This window comes from Plectrocnemia conspersa, unplaced genomic scaffold (genome assembly GCF_051122295.1).
Source record: "Plectrocnemia conspersa isolate PC_06_02 unplaced genomic scaffold, ASM5112229v1 ptg000008l, whole genome shotgun sequence".
NCBI lineage: Eukaryota > Metazoa > Arthropoda > Insecta > Trichoptera > Polycentropodidae > Plectrocnemia > Plectrocnemia conspersa.
Window position 1 is genome coordinate 2201669 of NW_028277172.1, and position 18585 is coordinate 2220253.

Consider the following 18585-nt stretch of genomic DNA (forward strand, 5'->3'; position numbering starts at 1 on the left):
CACTGGTTCTATGTAAACTGACTAAGCTATTAAAATCCTGGAGATCTGGTTTTGTTGCAATTATGATAAATAATATTTCAGACTATGGTATCAAAAATATTACCGTCAAATTTAAATCAGGGCGTTTTTTGAAGCCATTGCATTTCTTAATCATCATTATAAATTGAGCAATTTATTGCATTGGTTTCAAGGAAACTTGAAGTCTTGGTCACCTTGTTTAGCTTCTAGATTTATTGATAAACTTATAAAAACAAAATAAAATATTTTTTTTTTTACTAGTTAGTTGCAACTCTGTAGATCGATATTACCATGTGTCTTGATGAACCATGTGGTACGGAATGTTATCTGATAATAAACAATTATACCGTTGTGTAAATTTTACATATTTATAATATGAAATGTAATGATCTTATTAATTATAAAATTGCATAAGTCCTGACAAGTTTAGGTCTAAAATCAACATTAAGCGTCAAGCAAAAAGTATGTGTTCTCTCTGCTCCGGTTGACGATCTATGATCAACTGTCTAGCATGGCTCATAACTGTCCTTACCATCTGACAAAAAGAGAGGATTTTCTTTAAGCATTTATTATTTTCTTAGAACTGTTTGATAAGACAAATAAAAATCGTGAAATGATTTTTTTATGTGTATCCAAGAAACATCGTTATTAAATTCGTGTGGCAAACGGTCAGCAAAGAAAAAAAAATAAGTCGTAGTTCCAAGGTTCAAATCTAAAAAAAAACTATGCAGTGTTTTGTTTATCGCCTAACTTACAAGTGAGTGACCTCTATAAGCATGCCCGTTTTTAAAAAAAAGTGAGTTTTGTTTACTATATTTGAATTGCAGGAAGAAATCCAAGTTTTCCTGAATAAATGTTTCTGGTTGAGTAACTATATAAAAAAAAAACCTTTTTAAATCGCTAACATTTTCGTTATTACTGTTTAAAAAACATATTTTAGACTTTCTTCTTAGCATCTAATCATTAAAAAAAAAATTTTCACATTAACATATACTTGAATAAATCGTAATTGGTGTTAAATTAAAAATTCTCACATAAAGAAATTATAGATAATTTATAAATACAGTCAGATTTGTTTTATGAATATATCATACAAATGATTTAGAAGCTCACATTTCTTTTGATTATTATTTTTCATCGAAGAAAAGTCCGGGTGTATGTCTTCTTTATACGTGTGACCTTGACATATGCGGGAAGGTTGGCTTACTAAGCTTGAAGGACCAGCGAAACAGTTCGACGAATTAATTGTGCAACTTTTTATTTTTGTCAATTAATAATCTGTACAAAAAAGGTTAAACAAGTTATAAATGAGAAGCATACATTATATTTATGATAAGATTACTGTTTAAAAATTTGTTTAGAAATGTGAATTTTATAAACTGAATTTAAAACTTATATTTATTAGTTTAATTTGCTAATTAGTAGTAATGTATGTGTTTTAATCTGCGATTTAAAAAGTATATTTTCTAGTCCTTTCTTTAAGGTTTTTATAATTTAAATATTTCTGTCTATTTTTAATTTTAGAACTAAGTGTTGTTTATAAAACATTGCTATCGTATATTGTAAACTAATAACCAATTTAAACAGTAACGCTTTCATAACATAAAATTTATATAAATTCTGTGCAAATATAAAAATAACAATATGTCACTCTTATCATAACGTCAAAGGTCGTTACACTTTTTTTCCACAAACATATGCAAGATATCAAAAGTATATTTATAAATTGCATGTGTAACGCATTCAGATTACAGAGTTTACCCATATGACATTTAAAGTAATCATTAATTAACTTACATTTATAAATTAAATGCTACTAAATCATATGTATAAATATATCCAAGATAGTTGTGGTTATTTAAATAAATATTGCAATATAGTATAAATTATTTGAAAAAATCCTGATCTTTTATGTATATAATATTAAAATTATATTATATACATATATTCTATTATCTAAAAAATGCTTATTATTTTCAACAACGTAGTAAGTATAATATTTACTTGGATAACGTTTTTTGGCGTAATCAATCCATTTTGGCGTTATATAATATTATAAACAAAATAAATTCGAAGTAATCGTATATCTATCAGTGTCATCATGCGCATGAGCCAAAATTTGTTGTTTTGGTCCGAAATTATTTGCTTTCTTTGCCGATAACGCTTATAAAACGATAACAATATGTGTCGATAGCGAATTATGCAGAATTCCTGGAAAAATATTGCGCAGCTGATATATTAAAAGTAAGTGTTGTATTTGGAGCTAATTAAATATTTTGTATAGTGTCAAAGTATCACTATGTCGGTTTTCCTAAGCCCGTTTAATTAATCTGTAATATTTGTAAATTAATATATTTATAGAAACATGGTAAAAATATTTTTAATTGCAAATATAAAATTATAATATATACAGAAAGTAGAGAAACAAAATATAACTTATATTTGTATGCACATAAATACATTTATGTTTAAATAATGATTATGTATATAAATTTATGTTTTTTGAGATGGATCAAATTGTTATAAGTAAGATTAAAGATCAATGTTAAAGTTTGGAATGTATAAATAATTTTGTTGCAACTGTTTGCCAAGTGAGATAACGACGTTTCTCGGAATCACATTCCAAGCTAAAAAGCGTTTGATTATCGAAGATTTTGTTTTTTAAAATTATTATATTGCTTGTCATAAAATTAATCGGTAAAAAAATAAATAGCTTCTTATTATTTTTTATGAATTCTAAATTTACTTTGTTGCAATAAAAATACATAAATATGCATATCAATAATTTATATAAATTTTGTTTATTGTAATTTTAATTATTATAATTGCGCATGTGATAACTATATAATCAATGTGGTATTTAAGATCAACCTTAAGATATTTCGATATGTCATTGAAGCTCATAAACGCAATTATTTGTTATCTGAAAACGCTTACGAAATATAGAAAAGGAGTGACTGGCAATAAATAAAGATAATAAAGTTGTTTAATTAACAATCGAAATTCAATGCCGGATTAAACTTGATTTACAACTTTTTTTATTATTTCTTATCTTACTTAACTTTTGAGTTATGTTTTTCCTAAGAAAGTAGTTAGAAAAATAACATATAATGTAAAAATAAAAACATTATTTCAAAACAAAATATTTGCAGTATGATTATTTCTTTCTATGTTTAGTTTAAACATTATTCTAAAACTTACCCTAAAATAAATAACTTCGAGTCATTATTATTTATATGAAAAAGTTGTAAATATATTATTCATTATGGTAGAAATATTCAATACAATGAGAATCCACATAAAAATCGGACCATTCGTTAATTAAATACTGTTTGACATACAGACAGTAAAAAACATATCTTTATAATTAAATATGTTGCAAAGTAAGTTGTTCAGTATTGTGGGACATTAGAGATCAACCGAACACCCAAGTTGCACAATAACCACGCAGTCTTTCAAAATCCAAAAATTAGCACAAAACACGTTATATCTTATCCTTTTAAGTAATGAGTTACTTTACACAGATTTGTTTATTTGTTGAAATACACATGGGAGTGAGTTAATTTTACGTATTTTCCCATAATTATTTTTGTGATTTATTTATTATTATTTTATTTTCACTTATAGTGAATTATGGAATAAATTTAGTGATTCTCAATATTTTACTGCTTTTTTGTATTAGTATGTTTCAATAATTTATTTTAACACTTTATTTTATTATATCTTACATATTTTTCTGTATATTATTCGGGTTTTGTGGATTTTGTAATATTAATTTAGAGGCTCTAGATATTTAAAAAAATAAATACTTATATTTATTTATTTTGTACTCTTTAATTTATTATTATTTTTTTACATAAAAGTCATTCACATTAAATCAAATTAAAAAAATATTATTCAAATATAAAATTTTTAAATTACCATTTCTTTACTTTTATATCTAAATATATAATTATCTGGGGTACCTCATACCAGTGAAAGATCGACCGCCGTACATGTACGGCGATACCGCTCAAAGGGTGGCTTTAAAACTCGTCTTAAAATTAGCACATGGCCACACAAAAAACTATCTACTAACTATAATAATTATCCTTTGTAATTATCATACGGCCACCTTCACTAAAAGGTCAAGCTTGACTTTTCTGCAACTGACTCTGATTTACTCCATCACCAAGCTTTCTAAAAGGACTATTAAATATGAAATTTAATCACATCACTCGCCTCAAGAAGGCTCTGAAACCAAAGAATAGTATAATATTTTACACCTACTTATTAATTTATATTTTATACACTAAACTGTTATTAGCTTTTCCAGCATCCAAATGTCTGTACATATAAGTCTACTCTAGCAATAATTTTTCTAAATATTATTTATGCGATGTTCACCCACCTACACAGTTAGCGTTAAGGTCATTCAAACGCCTATTTCCAACTTATTAAAAGGAAGTATGAACTTATTTTTCCCTATACAATAATAATAAAATAATACTCATAAAATAATACATCCGTCCGGTGACCGTTTGTATTCACCAGAAAAATTACCCTTTGTGCGTAACAATACAATAGACAATGCGTCTTCCAGCATAAAAACCGCTGTTTTAATATCAAATTCTCCGATTTATATGTGGGTTTTATTGTATTAAATATTTCTAACAAATTAAATTATGTATTTATAGTTTTTTCATCTCAATAATGACTCAAAGTTATTTAATGTAAAGTACGTTTTAGAGTAGTGTTTTATCTAAACATAGAAAGTATTTCGTCACTGGAATTATATGATAAAGAAAAAAAATTTGCAAAATCTGTCTATTTAAGTTTGGTTATGCAAAAGTTCTTATTAAGATATGGTACTAAGTGATTATCCATGTGATAGTTACGACACTTATCTTAAGTTATTTTCTCACTATGCTACGATAAAGCTAAGTTTAAGAGCAAGTTTATATTTACTTATCCGCAAACCTTTGGCATTTACCAAACGACGTCCCGAGAAATTCCCGGACCTATTAATTTATTTGGCCGTGAACTCGCATCCGCCAGGGCATCCGGAGTGCACCAACTCTCTGGAGGAGGAGGATGCTGGATTTCAGCATTTCATCGAAGCGTTTATTGGTCGGAGTGTGTGATCTATTTGCATCGTGCGCCCGTTGCCAGCTGCATTCTGAATGCACCCAGCTCCCTCTCTCTTGCTCCTTTTTTTAAAACGTCCAAGGATTTCGATTCTATTTTTTGCTTTCCGGCGCCACATCACCGCCTCTCTGGCTGAGCGTGGTTCTTTTTAATCCTGTCGGGATAATTGTTCAATGATGGTTACATAAAGGCTATTTGTGGGCGCTGAGTCACCAGCGATTCACATGTTAACCCCTCGAAAGGTTATGCTATTTCGATGTTTATGTTAATTATGCTAGGTGATTAAGTGGGTAGGACATAATTGGAACGTAATGCAGAATTAATTGGTTGGGACTTATATGTATTCACTTGCTCTTACGTAAGAATCAATGGCGTAACTAATCTTGAGAAAAATGACCCATTTCGTCATGCTGTGTCCATGTTTTTTAAATACATATTAATAAATTTCTAGCTGCGCAGCGTTATGAGACTTCCTGAAAGCTTCTCGATACGTAGCTTTTATATCATAGGAATGGAGGGTGAGGTACTTGTACATAGGCTCGAATATTTATATAACATTAATATGGTTCGATTTAAAAGGAAGGTTTTTGGTCCAAATGTTATGATCGTCATCTTTAATGGCGGCAGACCGCATGGAATAGCTTTGAAAACCATCCTTTAGATCAGTAGTTTGCATGTGTTTTGCGAAATCCTTTTTTGTAATGAAAAATAGGTGCAACAACATTAATAACATTCATTATTCGCACTCAAATACTTAAATAATATGAAAATATAAATGGGGTATATTTATACCCCGTTCCGCATGAACAGAGTTTTTTTAGTTTCGTTGATTAAATGTTAAAAATAATTTTTAGAAAAAACTGGCAAAATCAAAGTGATTACGAATATTGTACTATTTATTTTAAATAAAAAAGTGCTACCCAAAATACAGATATTTTCATTGCATGACATAAAAATATAATAAAAGTACACCGTTCACTACGTCAAATGAGATAACACTGCTCTTTGGAATAAGATAAAATTCGATTTAAAAAAAATAAAATATGATTAAAAAATCCTAGGGATATCAACTGATTTGAGCCACGTCTCAGATAGTGGATCTTGAGTCGTCACTGGGAAAGGACTGCACACCCTACAGAACAATTTCAGGTATAACGCTTTGTTATTTAAACATAATTATAAACTTGTTTTTTTTTATAAAAGAAAATTATAAAAATATATTTTGTAGCCTGCGAGTAATTCTTTGAATTATTAAATATTGATAATGTCAAGGAAGGCTAATGTTTTTTTTTGTGTATTTATAAAATTTGCACTATGCAGCTAAGTGAACATTTATTTGCGCAACTATTTAAAAAAATCGTTGCGCAACCACATTTACCTTCTGATTTTTTAAGTAAAATATTTTTTTTTTTTAGAAATAGTACTGTGACGTTTTTGTATTAAAATGGAAATGACATTTAATTAAATAAAACTAAATTACCTAAACGTTTCTTACTTAAAAGAGCTAAATAATAATAAAGGCAACCGTTGGATTAAAAATAAAATCTGAAATCAATAAAGCAATTTAATTTTATATTATATTATACGCTAATAGCTCAGACCCTTTTTACTTAAAAAATACGGGTCTTTTAATGTTAGATATAGAAAAAGCTCTCGTCATAGTATGGCATGACGATTTGAATCATAAACTATACAAATACAAAACCCTAAAAAATTTAAGCTATGTTGTTTCAATAAATAATAAACACAGCTGGAGTTCCTCATGGAAGTTTGCTCGGGCCGTTTCCCTTTTTCTTGTATACAAACGATCTCAAAAAAAATTTATATACGTTTATTTATGCACGCTGACGATACAGCTATTTTAACCAGTACTTACGGTCTTTATTCAATCGCCAGTAAATAAAATACAAAAATCTATTGAAATCTTAAATAAATATTTTGAAAAGTGGAAAATTAAAATCAAGCGAATTAAAACAGAAGCAATTATTTTCACAAAACGAAGTCAAACTATGCTACCACCTCCCCTAAATAAAGAGAGCAGTAACGTAAAATGAAAAGCAAGCGTTAATTTCACAGACGCAAAGCTTAAATTTAATAGACATATTTTAGAGTTTCGCTCTAAAGGGCTTGCCGCTATTGCGGCCCTCATAATATTTAGTTATAAATTTTATAAGACAATAAATAAAAATAGATTTATTTTTAATTCTGTACTATAACAATTTAGTACACATTGAAAAAATTAAAAAAAAATATTATTCCAAAAATTCCTATCGCTAAAATAAATTATAAAATATTTACTTGATGTGAAAATGCAGATCACCACTATAAATAATAATTAATTTTAAAGTAATTATTCACAAATTAATATGTGGTTATTTAAATAATAGTTAAATTAATACTCAAACCGCATTTCTCGCCAAAACGTCAACGTTTATTATATTTGACATTTAATAAAACTGATTGGGTTAAGCAAGTACATACATACACCCACATACACTGTTGCTTAATTATGTGGTAACTATGGTTTGTCTAATAATAAGGGCTTGTGGTTGCTACTTAATTAAACCATACAAAATATATCTTAAGACGAACATACACTTTGATATGAAAGCTTTTAATTGCTGCTTTGATATACATATGTGTATATCATGTGATGGTCCGTAAATAGTCTTACAATTTCACAATAATTAATTTTTACAAATTAGCAATTTTAAAAAGCTATATACAGAAGAGTCAAGATGTGACATTAATAACTGAATTTAATAAAAGTAAAATAAAAACTAATCAGAAACAATTACAATCATTTTGCTCATTGAATTATATACAAAATTTTAAAATATTTTTTGAAAATTATTATATGTACTAAAATAGTTCTTAAATATTTTAATGGTATTTGTGGAACAGCTTGTATATATTCGATCTTAAGGAGCTTTATGTCGTATGAAAGGACGTCGGTGGATGTTTTGAATCCGCTTATAGCTCAATGCCAACTCTGTGCTTCTAAAATACACTCGAGCCTTGAAGTGCAAGTTTATTGAGTGATAATCGTCTCTGTGTATGGGATTGTAAGCTGCGCAGACATCCGACACCTTGCAAACTTCAAATAACCATCGCAAAAAGGGTAAAAAGACAAGTTAGTGGCATAACGAATTCTTTTCCGAACAAAGAGTTTCGGTCCCTATGGTCGGTTTGCTCCTGGTGTTCCTTAGAAGCGTGCCAACATTTTTAAGTGGCATTCGAAAAAAGAAGCAAGGGATGCGTGTGCCTCGATGTAGTATTTTTGCTTGTCGGCAATTTAGCAAAGTCGCAATGATGATGATTGGCTTTGGACTGTAACGTCTGGGTGGTGGTTAGGTGCCCTTTGAAATTTCAACAGATGTGTCCTTTCATTTTTTGTGATTTTTTGGAATTCTTGAAGTAAAGCTGGGCGCTGTCAACGGGATGCTAAGGATTCTACCAAGACTTAGAGTTACATAATATAGAATATTCAGCTGGATTATTCAACCAATCTATGATATATTGTATGTAATATATAGTCATTGTGAGCAATTTAGCTTTGCTTTTTTTAGTGCAAGTATAAACAAACAAAAAACTCACTACATAACGTTATGCCTAGACTCATGGTTCCTTAAAATATTGTAATTTTTAACAATAAACTGAAATCAGAAACATTGCATGAGTTGTTGTAAGAATATATATGAAGCAATGGTATTCATACAAAATATTCTTAAATGCGAAATATAATACTCTCAGGAAACACCACAATTCTGCAAGATTATTTTAATTGAACGCAAATTTTTTATTCCGTTTGGTAAGCATATTTGAAACAGATTATATCAGAAGGAAAAGCAAATCGTTTTGAGAATCTGTCTAGTAGTCGTCGGTGATTCGATTAATGATGAGTGATTGGACAGGTGATTCGTGTCGTGATGTGATAATGTGGCGAACCTTGTATAAAATAATAAGAAATAAAATCAATTGAAAACCGATCGCATCAATTAAAAATCACTTCATTTCCAAAATTATTAAATTTATATAGTAGTTTATTGATTAAAGTTTATTATTGTTGATTATTGTTATAATAAAATTTTTTTATGGTAACTCATAGCTTTTAAAAGTCTGCATGGATAATTTTATTTATTTTTGGGTCGCTATAATGGTTTCTAAATTTCATTATTGAATATTTATTTATATTATTTATATTAATTATATATTTCAGTTCTAGGTTAGCTGAAAAAATATATTTGTTTGATCTTTATATTTAAAGATCGTGAACATGTGTAACATGTCAGTATCGTCTTGAGAGTCTGACTAATGGTCGTCGGTGATTCAATTAATGATGATTGAGGATCAATTGCATTAGGGTCCAACTTCACCTACAAAATCATTTTCTTTGTAAAATTTGGTTTAAAGGCCACACGATAGGCGAACGTCTGATAGTTTCAAAGGCCAATTTAAACAGTGCTTACTTTATTTAAGACTATTAATGTTACGATAAAAACTTTTTAAATAAATTATTGAGAAAGTATGGGTGTTCTGCATATTTTTAATGTATATTATTGTGTCAAACCATTGCTGTTTTATTGTTGAAATTCCTACAATAATATTTATAAAAATTATATATTGTATTTTAATTCGAGGTTAGATTAAATAAATATTTTTTTTAATTTACAGATCATAAATCCTAAGTTAATAATATCGTCGTATGTTCAAATCTTAGTTATATCATAAGCAATATTTTGTGTCAAAAGTACACGTTTAAAGAGCATAATTTTTTTATGCTATTCTTATAATATATCACATGTCTAACCATGAAACTTCTAAAATATATTGTATTTTAAGAATTCAGAACTAAAATAATGTTTTTTACTTTTGTGAAATTATATTCTTGTGATATGTCTTGTTTTTAAAACGAAGTTTTTAATTAATTTGTATTAAACCTACTGAACCTACTTACCCTAACTTAAATTAGTAAAAAAAAATATAACCCTGTATTCGATTATGATTTTTGCATATGAATTATATAAATTCGAATACAAATAAATAATCATTTTACACACCTAAAAACGAAAACACAATTTCGTTACAATTAAAAAGACCGTCAAATGATTGACTTTTTGTATGTGCTTTGTTGTAAAAAGTCATAGATGTATGTATGTATATATATATATAATACATATATACATATGTAAAATAGCATAAATTTATTATGGGGGCAAATGAGCAAAGATAATATTTATTATTATTATTATTATGTTTAATTTTTTATGATGTATTTTTTTTGTGATTATTTAGTTGTGTTTATGATTAAAAATAAGTTATTTATCAATTTAAAGCTTCAATAAAATGAGGTTATTGTTCTTATTAAATCACATTTGTGCGATTCTTTTACGAAAATAATCTGTCGTTGTATTTAATTATATATGTATTAGATGATTTATAAATGAGATGAGAATTAAATTATATTTTTTCCCTTTCTCAGTTGCATATAAACAATCTGATTTATGATAATAATCTGATATCACTCATGTATATAATGTTTCACTAAGATGATTTGAAAATCGGATCGTTTAAATCAAAGCGGTAATCCATTAAACTTTAAACTTTTCAGACTCACTTTCAAGGTTTCTTCAAGGCCATCGATCTCAGATTTTTCACCCCCAGTCGCGCGTCGCCGATTATCTCTAACGATGAGCCAAAAGGGTGCTAGACTTTGGGTAGGGTCACGCATTTCGTGGGTCGATTCGTGCAACGGCGCCAGGTCGTGAACCCAATAGGTCTGGAGCATTAAAAACACCATCTACATTCACTTTTCAACATATTCAGCATTCGAAAGTTATTGCCCTCTAGTGATATAACGCATCCACAATATACGACTTATCTATGACTTTGAGGTCTAGGGGTCAAGTGCACTGTCGATTATGCTAATAAGTGTCTATCGCTAAAAGCGAATTCACTTCTTGAAGAATGCTCATTTAATCAGTTATTTGAAAATAGAAAACTCAACCATGGCTTGACAAAGAAGTAAAGGGAAAATATAAAATATGAGATAAGTTTTACAATGTATTTGGATATTATAACTTGATAAGGAAAAAGGAAATGGAAATAGATAGCAAATTATAACAACAGTGTAACATAAATATGGTTGTGGATGTAAAAGTAAATAAATGTAGTGTAAAAAACAAGCCTTAATTTGAAAGGAAACATTTAAATATTATAAACAAAGGGAACATTTTTTTTATAAATTTCATCATACAGCTCTGGCGAATCGCAGATAAGGATATTAATAGGCTAAATGCATCGCTTTTTGTACACAGCAACGAAATATGTTTACGCCTTAAATTTGAAACTGCCAAATCGCCACTTTTAGCGATCGTTAACAAAAGGGTAAAAATAACAGTAGTCCTTTTGCATATGGTACATGGTACACATTGTCTATCGCGCATCTTTTCCAAACAAAGAGTAGTTTTTCGGGTGTTTACGAGTAATTGATGTTTCGGGACGGATGTGCAAGTAATGCCAAAGATGTCAAATCTTCTGACGTTTGCGCATAGGCTAGTTATAAATGGTGAGATGGGTGTATTTGGCGTTTTTGTAGCGCTTGGCGCTAAAAGTTCCCCTTGAAGACATAATGCTTGTCCATACACCATCTCCACTATGGTTATATATTGAATGACGTATTTTGAATTAGATTGTTTGAGTCCAGATTACGTCGGTGGATCACCACTTTTGCGCCGAAACTCCAATGAGCGCAGATTATGAGCAGGATCAGCGAGGATAGTAGATAAGCTCTCCGAAAATAATACCACTGTATATTCTGACGACTGATTAATGACATTTATTGATTTAAATCGTTCCATATTTATACCAAATATTTAATCGATACACATTTATTAATGAGCAACACGTGTACAATATGAATTTATTTAATTAATTTGTAACATGTGTTAATTCGTTTTTGCTATGCGAATTTATTTATTAAAAAATAATATTCAAAATTGTCTAGTCCCGAGCTCTCACTTGCTAAGATCTACTTTTAAGATAAGTTTTTTCCTTTGTTCAAAATGGTCGTAAGAAAGACCTCTATATTAATTGTGCAGGTGGATGAATATCTGATAGGTATAGCAATTGTCAGTCACATTAAAAGCGTAGTATGTAAAAATAAAGCATAAATTTAACACGCTTTCGAAGCATTGGGGGGTACAGACACCTTCACTGATGCGTTATCTAGAGGCTCTTTTAAGATGAACTCTTTAAGGAAGTCGGCCGGCTAAGGACAAAATTATGACGTATGGTAGCCCGCTAGTTCTGGCCTGTTGTAAAGCCTGCAATACCGATCCAGCAAGTCAAGTCTATTTATAAACTGTGGTTTCAGGCAGAACGTGTTGTCCTATCTGCTTTAATCGACGACCCAAGATCAATTGATTGGCTTTTCTAACAACTGTTACTAACCCTGGAGTGTAACAAAATAAGTTTGGTGACAGTGTGGCAATATTATGAAAGAATTATTTCACAATTTTTTTTAAACTAAGCCAATTTTAAACCATACATAAAAAATTAACCATAAAACTCAATCTTGGAAAACTTGCTTCATAATTATGCGAGAATTTATACTATTGAAAATTTTATCTCATCCCCTTTCTCGTACAAATTAGCACATTTTATAATATTTACACTAATTTCTTCTGTATATTAAATTCAATAATCATTAGTGAAAATATATCAACCTTTGACGAATTCACAACCTCTTCAGAAAAATATGTTTAATAAGAGGGATGTATTCATTATTCGATTGTGAGCAAAAGATTATTATTGTACATATATTTTAAGTATTAAAATTGTAGTAAAAAATATATTTTTTATAAAACAATTTATTAGTTAAGAGATATACAATATAATATGTTTTTTTACGTTTCAAAAAAACGTTTGTGCTAATTTTAAGAATTTATAATTACGTCTAATTTTTATAATAATCAATAATGCAAATGTGTATGATATTGTATTATCTTACAAATGTGTATAGTGTAAATAAATAAATATGAATTTAAGTACAGATATGACAAATAAAAAATATCAAAATGGCAATGTACTTAAATATTTAAGTTGCTCAACATTATGTATCATATGTGTGTATTATAAATAGTGAATCTTATCTGTGTTTTTTTGCTGTGTTATTGCGGGTCAGTATCTCGTAGTTGTTGTTATTTTAGCAGTGTTTATGAAACTAAATCTTACCAGTGGGTCATTACCACGTAAATTATCGATCGTTTGCTTTTATCGTGCAGTGCCAAGGTTGATGAAAGTCGAGCGTTCGTGGGCTTCTCTAGTGTGAGGCACGTTGCTTCAAAATATCTAAAATATTTGTATTATTATTTTTAATTGTAAAATCGTACCATAAAAAGTGATGATACCAGTGTCGTTCTCCTTAAAAAATATCTAGTTAAAAAGTCTTATTTGCTGTTTGTGCATGGCACATTTGTCAACTTAAATGCAAAGCTTACAACGCCTATATTATATAAAAATAGGTTGATAAAAATCCCCTTAATATTATTTTACATTAAATAAAATGTTATAAGTGTATACTGTTTTCAATAATATATAACTTATGCACACATACATAATAATGTAATATAATACTACGGCATGCAAATCACATGCACAAATAACGCGTCAGCATAACTGAGTTGATTGTACAAATGTCCTTGTGAACTTGACTTTTATTCAACAAAATGTGTAAATTATTTTCAACAACAAAAACATTTATTTTCTGCTTATTTAATTTATTTTTTGCTTATGTTATAATAGAAAAATATTGATATTAATATTCACGTTATGACGATTTAAAATATATTTTCAAGAGAATAGTAAATTTGAATATAATAACATTCTGATTTATAAAATATACAACAATATTATTTTTACACAGCATTTTTTTTTAATACACTGTAAACCGTTTATAAATATTTTATATAATAATAATAAGCATTTCTCTAAACATTTTTAATGAGCACGATATTATATTAGTTATTTTTTAATAAACGTTTTCGCATGAAAATCGATTAATATATATGTAAAAACTGTTAATTAGTTACAAGTTAAAATTCGGAAAGGTTTATTAACTAACGAAGAAATACTAACTGAACTCCATCACGAGCAAATTAAAAAATACATTCTGTGCTTTGCAGTTATTGATGGTAAAATATTGCAAAAAACTGTAAATTAGGACAGATATTTTTAGTCAAGTGCTTGCTTTTATTTTTTTTATTATTATTCGTAATTTATATATACATAACATTTAGTTATTTACTTTTTTACACTTTAGATCTATAAATATTTATTAACAGTCATATCATTTTTAAAGCATGCAGTATATTATGCTAATTCGTAGAGTAATACTAACCATATAAAACAGTGAATAATAACAAAAGAATAACATTGGAATTAGCCAAGAGCAGTGATATAAGTATCTGATTAATACCCGAAATACCTGGGCTAAAATCTCATATGAAACCTAGTGTTTTCAAATTTTTATCCTATCTGGAAGATTTGAATAAATTATTATTATTTCGATTAATCATCGCAGATGAAGTTTTTCTAGATTTTCCTAATCTCGTGATGAATAATGTATAGTAACATGTATTGACTATAAGCTGTAATAATAGTTAATATTTAATAAAATATATGTCTATTTTTATTATATTTATGCTTGAAGTTGAAACGAAAGATTTAAAATAAATAAATAAATTTCCTTAATTTACAATTTAAAATATTAGGAATAATATATTATGTCCCTTATTTTATAAAGAACAGAATACAAGTTATTGTTATTCGTCCTCAAATTTGTAAAGTTGCATCTTATTCTTATTCGCTCAAAGGGTTAAGCGGTATCGCCGTACATTTACGGCGATTGATCTTTCACTGTTTTAAGGTACCCCATATAATATATATTTACATATATTATATGATTGAAAAAATAAGAAATAAAAAAAATATATTTATAAAATATTAGTAAATAATACCAATAAATTAAAGTGTACGAAATTAATAAGCATATGAAAAAATATTTCATATTAATTTTATAAAAAATATTGAGAGCCTCTGAATTGATATAAAAAAAACCACAAAAGTCGAATATCATGTATATAAAAAATATGTAAATTAAATTATCGAAATTTGATGATTGAAATTCGTTAAAATATTTTAATGCTTTTCTATTATTAAATTATATATTAACTAATGCAAAATAAAAGTAAAGTAAAATAGATTTTTTTCTATAATTTACTATAAATGCAGTATAAAAACATAATAAGTAAGCAATTATTGAAAAATACGTAAAATTAACTCACTCCCAGGTGTAAACTAACAAATTAACAAATGTGTATAAATTAACTCACTACTTAAAGGGTTAAGACCGTGAGGTAAATATAGTCACCACACAACTTTTCCTTGGACACCTTACTTTTCCCTGCCCAGAAAGTTGTTTGTTTATATAATACTATGTATGTACATAAAAGATAACATAATTACGTATGTAATACTAATATTTTTTTAAAATAAAATAAAAGTAATATCTTGCTTTATATTTCGTTATGTGTTTTTAGAGTTGGCTCTCAAAGTAATTAATTTATTTTTTAATATACAAAAAAACAATTTTTCTAAGAAAGAATTATCAGATGTTTAGTTTAATGTTCATATAATTTTATATACGCGTCATCCTACGACAAATCGTTCAATCGCCTACACACTAAATTGGATTAAATATTGTTTGTTTTCATTCAGACATCAAACGCTCACGTGGGCGCTCAACCTAGACCAACAGGTTTTCCCAACATTGACCCTGAAGCATCCCTATGCCACCCAGACGTCCTACCACCCACCACCCCGCATGACAAGAGTGTGACGTTCATAACGACATAACGGCCGGCGTCGAGATCGTTGACTCGGTAACATTACCGCGACCGACGACGCCTCCCGAAATAGCAGCGGCGCTGCACAAGGGGTCACCGAGCGAGCGAACGACGACGCCTCCCGACGAGGCCCGACCTTTGACCCTGACCATCTCTTTTTCACATTGAAAGGATAACCCCAAAAGCGCAAACAATGAAAAAGTGTAAATTGTGGGGTCGTTCGCGTGAAGCGTGTGAAGGTGCTCTTAAGTTGTGCGATGAGTTTTAGATGTATTATCAGATTTTTACCTCTGTTCGATTATTGCGTAAATACTAAAATTCTTTCATTTAAAATTTGTAGTAGTAATAATGATCATAAAATAATATAGCTACAACTTGTTTCAATGTTATGGTTGGTGTAAAAATAATGGGATCAATTAAAATGTTTTGTCAGATTTTCGTAGAAAAAACTTTTATGACTTAAATTTAAGGTAGATTTTGAAGTAAAAAGTAATATAGCATTTTGTATTTTACTGTGTGAATTTGCGGGTTGCAATTCGATGTTTAAAAATACAAGTATTGTAAAATTAGCAATGTTTAATGGCGTCAATTTAGATGCATTTTTTTGTCGTCCCAGCAAGTGCATAATGGCGAGCCTCCAACTTAACACGTGTGCGCGACCCTTTTTGGTTCTATTCATAGAAAGCACTATCGAGGTCATTTAAAAATGTTAATGCAAATAGATTAAATTTGGATTCGTCGGAGAAAGGCACTTTTCTCCAAACTTCCACTGTCCAATGGCGATGAGCTTTTGCTCATTTATGGCGATTTTTTTCATTTTATCAGTAAATAATGTTTTTTTCTGCTGGGTTTCGCGCTTTAAATCTAGTTTCAACCAAATGGGGTAAGATGATAATATGCATATTGAAAAGCTTTTGAATTTGAGAACAATAAAAATACTCAGTTTCTGCAAAAAATAATGTAGAAAATAAAATCTTTGTCTTATTATTAGTATGACATAATATGCTTTCGTTATGGTACAGTTTGGGGGAAAATGCGGTGATTGATGCTCACATACTTTGTTCAGAAATCGCAAACAGTAGACAGCGCTTAACAAAAGTATACTTTCGCTGAAAAAGTCCGTTATACACTTAGTGTTTAATCGATACTGATATTTCACTACTTACGGACATCTTTCTAAAAGGGTGCATGTTTAAGAATATCAATTCTTTTGAACGATTAATGTTAATTTGTTTTTAGATGTATTTTTATTATATTGCATTCTAATAAATGTTGAAATGCAATAAATGTAACTTTTTGCATTTCACCCTTTTTGTAGTTTGTATGACGGTGACAATGACTACATTTATTTTAACCATTGAAAACTGGAAATATTTGTGTACTGATAAGCAGTTCTGAAAACGCGTATCTTTGAGAATACCGATATTTTTGACAGATCAATGCATTTTTATTACTTTTAAGAATATATTGAAATACAATAAACCTAATTCATTACACTATTTTTATAGTTTTAATAAAACTGTCTATTCCACATATTTTAAGCAATGAAAAATAGTAGTGTGTAATGGTAAAAATCTTAACGTTGAAGTAAAAATATATGATATGTAATATATTGTTGATTTATATAAAATACTAAACTTTTCTGAATGCTTTGTTATAAGTTAATTAACATTGAAAAAAATTTCAAACAAACACACGCAAATGACGAAACTTTGTACCACTTTGTTATTATATTACCCAATTTAAGTTGAAAATAATTAAACGTAACTTAATAACAGTGCTTAATATTGCTGGAAAAACATAAAACTTTAACAAGTCATGACTTTTATATTTTTTATTCTTTGGTTAAATTAATTAAAATGGAAAATGATTAATGGTTAAAGTAGCGTGATGTTGAAAGAAAAATTGCACAATTACGTCCTGGAAACGTGCATGTATCTAAAATTGGAGAATGACTTGTTTTTGTGTCTGGACGTTAATGTATGGAGATTTTGAGTCATTACAGGCATTCATTATCTTCACTTATTTAATTGTGCAGCTTTGCAAAAACAAAGATAATTTCTCTAATCAATTGTACAAGAGGGAAAGTATGACATTTTTTATCACGTCTGACCGCATAACCTAATTTTGTACAAATAAAAAATATTATGAAGGGTGTCTATATGTGTACATATCTATTGACTTATTGTTTGAACACGTCTTATAATCTTTTGCCCTCATTTAAAATGAGCTCATGAGACGCAGGGATAAATTATGAGCTTATAAGTAATGAGTTACGAGATCATATTTTTATCTTTGTTAACATCAAACAACGAGTGTTTTATTATTGATGTTCATTACTCAACCTTTATTGATATTTTATACTAATTTGGTGGTTTTAGTTATTTTGTAAGAAGTTCTTAAGCTCACAGAGTTGTTTTGCATCATCTCGCAAATAGGTCGTCTGGGAAAAAGTGGATCAAGGGCGATGCAGTCCAGAAGATTTTATTTGCCGCAAATGATGATACATTATTATTCTGTGTTCTGCAAGCTG